This window comes from Acomys minous, assembly GCF_964271855.1.
Source record: "Acomys minous genome assembly, chromosome: 18".
Classification (NCBI taxonomy): Eukaryota; Metazoa; Chordata; class Mammalia; order Rodentia; family Muridae; genus Acomys; species Acomys minous.
Window position 1 is genome coordinate 70418464 of NC_140501.1, and position 7068 is coordinate 70425531.

At 41.4% G+C, this 7068-nt stretch overlaps 1 long non-coding RNA gene across 1 annotated transcript; it reads right to left on the reverse strand.

Moving 5' to 3' along the window:
* Window positions 1-203: 203 nt before the first annotated feature.
* On the reverse strand, window positions 204-1782 carry LOC311589284. The gene is made up of 3 exons (XR_014776484.1): window positions 1162-1782; window positions 581-625; window positions 204-452 (listed from the first exon to the last, which is right to left on the reverse strand). It is a non-coding gene; the product is annotated as an uncharacterized lncRNA (long non-coding RNA).
* Between the last annotated feature and the right edge of the window lie 5286 nt (window positions 1783-7068).

Sequence of the window (7068 nt, forward strand, 5' to 3'; positions counted from 1 at the left end):
TAATTAAAGAACATCAAATTGAAGTCAAATTTAGATGGTTTTGTGTATGTGTGTGTGTGTTTATGAATTAATTTGGGAAACATTTTTTAATAACTGTAAGGCTGTTCCAATTACAATGCATTAGAGTGCTATGACAACACCATGCTTCTTTTTAAAAAAAAGAGTTGTGTTCAAGTCGACATGGTTCAAGGTTATTCATGTAGACACAACAATGCCCATTGAAAGAATGGAAACTATTTCTTTTTTGGCTCTTTTCAAGAATTAAGACGAAAACCCCAGAAACCTTACAGATCTTCTAGGCAGCCAGGGCCCTGTGAGATGCTCACCTCACTCATGATTTTTTTTTCCCAAAAGAGGCATGGACACTTGATCAAGACAGGTCTTGTCAACAGGAAAAAGAAGGTATAGAGCTCTTGGGTAGGCAGCCTATGGTGTCCACTCCTGCTGCCAAGCTGGAAAACAGTATACAAGTGGTTAGTGTGTGAACTTTAAAAGAATTTGTACAATGAGTTGAGATAATTAAAAGTGTCCAAACTCTTTGTTCCAGCAATCCCATGTCTAATAATGATGTTAAGTATACCTGAAAGTAGATGAATCTGTAGTCTCAAACAGGTGCATTCTTATACTAGAAAGACAGAAGGAAGGGAGAAAAGAAGTCGGGGGGAGAAAAGAAGGGAACTTTAGGCCCAATAATGTGGAAATATTACACAATTCCAGTATACCCATTTAATGAGGCTTTCCTCTTGCATTTAGAAATTATATTTACAAAGAGATTTTAAGAATAGGGAAAATAGTAATATTATAATGTTAAATATAAATACATCTATAAATTAATATAAATAGATGTAAAATTATAGATACATTTTATGATTCTGTGTAAAATACTAGTAGCAATTATCTGCTCCGTCTATACAAGGCTAGAAACATGAGCTCTATCTTTCTCTTTTGGAAGTCTGAAGTGTGGTTACTCTTATACTTTGTTGTTCAGCTGACAAATGGCAGGGTAGGTACTTTAATGAAGGTCTCCCTTGCTGTATGAACAACAACCTCATATTTTGTAATGAATCTCTTTCACTTTCTCTTGACTTATTCACTCTGACCTGCATGAATAAACCTTGCTTAAGAAGTTTAAACACACACAGTTCTCTTGGTTTTTCTCACCTCTTCACTTTTGGCTAGCTCTTGACCTCTTTGCCCTCTTGACTCTTCTCTTCTCTTCTCTTCTCTTCTCTTCTCTTCTCTTCTCTTCCTATCTCCTCTCCCTCCATTTGTCTCTTCTCAAGGACAAGTTCAGTCTGGACTCTTCCAAATCTCTGGCTCATATCTACAATAAAATTCTTCTCCTCAACCATAAAAAAGAAGAAATATAAACGCATGCATATTTGCTGAAGTAGAACTGAATACGGACATGAGAAACTGGGAGCCATGAAGGAGGCAGATAAATAAAGCAGGAGGAGACGGAGAGAGAGAAAGTGGGGTGACTTATTCACCAAGCCTTCTTGAACACTCTCAGATTCCTTATAGCCAGAATGACTCACTGAGTTTCTTGTTCCAGAATATCAGCCTTCCCACCAAGGATGACCCATACCAATTCACCAACAGTGTCCTTTGGGCTCTAAATGATTCTCCAGATGCTAACTCCTACATCTGTACATTAATCAGAGAGTTCCTGCTGGGGATTGCCCAGGCAGGATTGGGCTGGCCCATGCAGGATTGGGCTGGGGCATGAGTGCTCCCAGGCACTAAAAGAGAGCTTGACAAGTCTGTCAAAGGGGAGGATGAAGAGTCATTGTTGCTTCTTAGAACAATTCTTCCAAGCTAAAGACACATGTGAAACTATTAAGTAAAAAGTCTTAAATTAAGGACAAAAAGGGCCAGAAAGAGAATTCTTCGTCAATCTGATTTTATTCTTCAAGTCAAAGCCACCTCTGGGGGTGACCAACACTCAAAAGAAATTTGCACAATGTATCAATATACTTCAACATGTCCAAACCCTTTGTCCAAGCAACTCCGTCTTAATAATGATGTTAAGTGTACCTAAAAGTAGATGAATTTCTATTCTCAAAGAGGTTCATTCTTAAACTAGAAAGGAAGGAAGGAAGGAAGGAAGGAAGGAAGGAAGGAAGGAAGGAAGAAGGAAAGGAGAAAGACAGGGGACAGGGAGAGGGAGAACCCTATTAGCGAAAGGCAACATGCTACCGCAGGATTTATCAAATGCAGTGGTTCTCAACCTGTGGGTTATGACCCCTTTGGTTGGGTCATATGTCAAATATCCTGCATATCAGATATTTATATTAAGATTCATAAACTGTAGCAACATTACAGTTAAGAAGTAGCAACAAGGGGCTGGAGAGATGGCTCAGTGGTTAAGGTCCCTGACTGCTCTTCCAGAGGTCCTGAGTTCAATTTCTACTAACCACATGGTGGCTCACAACCATCTGTAATGTGATATGGCGCCCTCTTCTGGCCTGCAGGAGTACATGCAGGCAGAGCATTGTATACATAATAATAAATAAATAAATAAATCTTTTTTTTTTTAAAGAAAGAGTTAAAAAAAAAGAAATGGCAACAAAAGTGTTGTTATGGTTGGGTCATCACATGAGGAACTGTACCACAGGGTCACAGCATTAGGAAGGCTGAGAACACGGATAGAGCCGACCCTCAGACAGGCCTTTATACTGTGCTCTTGTGCCCATTCCACAGGCTTGTGAGTCCTTGCTGGCACCATGCCAGGGTTATAGAAAAATGGCATCCACAGCCTTCGTGGCTCCTTTCCTTGTACGGGAAATGCAAGAATAAAACAGCTATGCAAGAATAATGACCGTCACAGCTGATTCTGGAAAGCCCAGTAAAATAATAAATCAGCAATATCTTTGGCAGAACTCACTGGAGATGAAAGTCTGGCAAAGAGCAGTTTCTTCTGTACTGAGCAAATCTTGCTACTGCTTCTGCTTTTTGCTCTGTCTTGGTGAATGCTTTTCTGTTTAAAGGCTGGTTTAATCTTGCACTTCATATTTTCAGGTTTATCTTCTATGCCTGATATTTCATGTTTAGCAATATGTTAAGGAGGGGAAGAGAAGAAATTCTTGTGTAACAAATGTACAGCGTGGGCACACTATGTCTTTGCAGATCTCCCCAGGTGGCCTGACCAGGAAACATGCCACTGTAATATTTTACAAGAGAGCCTGTATTCTCAAAGCTCTTCCCAATCATCAACCCAGTGGCTCTGGGCTCCCCAGCCAAGAGCCAAACACAAGTCCTTCCTTCTGTCTTCATGGAAAAGAGATTTATAGGTAGAGAGATGCTCAGTGACAGAGGTGAGAGGCCAGGTTATGGGCTGGTTGAAACAAGAGGAACAAGAAAAACTGAAACAGATGGCCTGGGGAAGAGGCTAAAATGTCTGAGAAATATGTTGAAGGAGTACAGCTTTCATCAGACCCAAAGAAGCAAGTTGGGGACTAGAAACAGAATGGGTGCTCAAGACTAAGGGGACATTAAGGAAGAAGCAGGAGAGCTTAGGAAATGTAGGCACAAATCCAAAAGACTCAGGACAGGTTCTCCCAAGCTTTTGTCATATGCCAGTTACAAAGAGTTACAAAGGTGGGTTCAATTGTTTCATAAGCCTTGTGTCCCGAAAGGACACTTTTAAAAATAGACGTATTATTCAAATGACTTTAGATTCACAACAAAATAGAACAGAAAATACAAAAATTTCCCTACCTTTGACACCAGACCAGAGTAATATATTTTTTTACAGTAAATGATCACGCATTGGTACATTGCTACTACACCAAGTCTATCATCTCTGTTGGGTTTACTCCTGGTGATATAAATTTACAGCCTATGGCACATACCCACCACTATAATGTGCAAAATCATTCCACTCCTTAAAATTCTTTTGTACTCTCTCTACTCAGTTCTCTTCCTTGACTCCCAGAAGCATGTTTGTGCTTTGACCACAAAATCCTATTGTTGAAATCATACATACATAGCTGTTGTATGATTTTCCCCCATGAGGACACATGAACAAACATGTGTTTTAGCCAGGATGCAGCCCTGATGATAGTTCAAAGAAATTGTTCCATTCAAGTCTATCTTGGTGAAACAATATGCTTATTGGAGCTGATTACTGGAGCACAGGGGTAACTCAGTGAGAAACGTACCTCAGTGGAGTTGCTGACCACGAAAGCTGCTGCATCACAGAGCTCCCTACCCCCACTTGCTGGCAGCTCCATTGAAGAGGCTCCTGTCTCCCAGTAATTGGTAACTAACTGCTTCTGTGTGCAGTTTGTTGTGTGTACACAAGCTTCCAGCTCATCTGGATAAATGCCAAGGAGTGGAGCAGCCAGGCTGTGTGATAATAAGAGGGTGAGCTTTGTAAAATCAAACAAATGCTCTTCCAGAGCTTCTTTACCACTTTGCTTTCCCACAAGCCATGAATGGGAGGCCACATGTGTTCAGAAGTCAGAGCATGTGTGTTACTTTATGCCCTATGCTCTTCTGTGAACATCTACATCTTTTATCAACACAGTTATGACTGGGAAGAGATCTTACACCGCAAGCGAAGGCCTCAGCACAGACATTCTGGAGAGATCTGAACCTGGTTTCTCTCAGGCAGAAGCTGCCTTTGATTCTTCCTAAACTGGCCTGAAGTGAGTGGGTGGCAGTGGGCCTCGTTAGCAGATGGCTGTGAAGGATCTGAGTTAATTATCCTGTCATCTCTTAGCTATATAAATTGTTAGTGACATCTTTGACATTTCCCTATTAGAAAAATATGTTACTATAAATGACTATCACTTCTGATGTATTGTTGGCTGTGAGGGGAATGGAATTGCCAAGTATGGAAAATGAGAGCCAGGCTATTTCTCAAAAGGGACAGGCCAGAGCAAGTCCTGCAGTATCTGTTCCTGTAAGGGAGATTGGAGGCAAAGGGGAATGTTCTGGAGAGAGCACATCTGAAGTCACAGTTCTTCCTAGGCTGTCCAAACGTGTGCTGGAAGACATCCAGGCCATTTACCCTCTGCAAAACTTTGGAAAGAAAAGGGCTGGATCTGGTGTCTTTTTGCAGCAGGAATGGGGACATTTTTGCATCTTTGAGACATAACTCTGATGATAGTTTCATGTTGGCCTCTTACTGGCTCCATAAAGCCACCTTCATTTGTAGCGAAGTGTTTTTTAAGATAATGTTTTGGTTTTGCAACAGTTTCAGCTTTAGGAAAGTCATTAAGATGATTCTGGAAGTTCCCATATACTCCATGCCCAGCTTCCGTCATCATTAACACCACACATTGTTAGTACAGTACATTTACCACAGCCAACGAGCCAACACTGAACACTCTAGTCCATTGCTCTATCCATATTTCCCTAGGTTTTGTCTAATGTGCTTTTTCCCATCGGAATTTCTTCTAAGATAAAATATATCTAATTACTGTGGCTGCAAGGAACATTTTAAATAGGAAAAGAACAGTATGGACTCATTTAGGGGTTTTTACTTTATACTTCTCTGGGATTAAACATTTCAGTCACCCATAGAGGATATCACTTCTAAGATTGCCTTAGAAGACAACCCATAACCCTGAAACAATTTGGAGTGATTTCAGATCTTTCCATATTGCACATGATATCCTTCACTCGCAATGAAGGCCCCAGAAGAGACCAAGGCATAAATAAATCCAGGAGCAGAAAGCTTGAGAGCATCTCCCTTGCTGTATCAATACAACTTCAGTGCATTGAAGTGATGTCAGCGTAGCCTTCTGGCCCTGTTCATCCTCTGCCCTTCTCAAGCCTTGGGTTTATTTTAACTCATTGTTTTGGCATGAGGCTTTCTGTTTTCCAAATTCAGAAGATATGAAGGGTAGAAGTAAAACACTCCTCACCTGCGAGAAGTATGAAACTCTCCGTATCAGTTTCTCAAGTGTCGAATGAGTCTTCAGACAAAAATCAAATTGGGCTTTGAACACTCAAGGTCAACAAAGAGTATTGGCTAATCTGCAAAACATTGCTCCTGCTTATACATTGTCACAAGAAAAATACGGGCAGTCCCCAGTCTCGGGAGTGTTCATTTAGGAATGTTGATGTAGCTTACTTCAGAATTTATATTGGTTTGTTTTCTGTTGCTATGAGAAACACCATGACTGAAGGAACAAGGAGAGGAAGGTGTTTATTTCATCTTACAGCTTATAGTCGGTCATAAATGGAAATCAGGGCAAGAACTCAAGGCAGAAACCTGGAGGCAGGAACTAAAGCAGAGACCATGAAATAGTGCTGAACACTGGTTTGCTCACCCAAGTCTTGCTCAGTCGGCTTTCTTATACCATGTAGAACCACTTGTCCAGAGCTGGACCCACCCTTAGTGGGATGGGTCCTCACACATCAATCACTCATCATGAAAATGCCCCCACAGACTTGCTAACAGGCCAATTGGGTAGAAATATTTTCTCAACTGAGATTCCCTCTTCCCCAATGACACCATCTTGTTTCAAACTAAAAATGTTAGGATTCTGCTTCAGTCTGCCTACCTGTGATGTCACTGCTTACCTGCCACGAGGGTATGACCTTGCCCTGGGCCATATAAAAGACACCCTCCATGTGATGCTCTCTCTCTACTTTTCTACCTCTCTCTCTCTCCCATCTTACTCTCTCTCTCTCTCTCTCTCTCTCTCTCTCTCTCTCTCTCTCTCTCTCTCTCTCTCTCTCTTCTCTCTCTCTCTCTCTCTCTCTGTCTCTGGAGTACCCCTTCCCCATTTACCTTCTCTCCCCATGCTCCTTTAATAAACTCTGTATAACATCTGTTGCCTGGCACCTTGTATTCTATTCTCTCATCTGTCTTAATCTTTAATTTTTATATATAACATTGGTGCTGAAACGGGGTACGAACTTCATAGGACCTTCCCATCTACTCTCCTACTTTCTGCTCTCTATACAACCAGCTGGGACCCTATTCCACACAAAAATTCTGCTACTTTGCTCTCTCCCGGGACCTGAAAATCAGGTATCTCTCTGCGGCTGTCCACATGGCCTCCCCCGACCAACGCTGGACTTCTTGGTAACTTACCTATGGATCTCAAA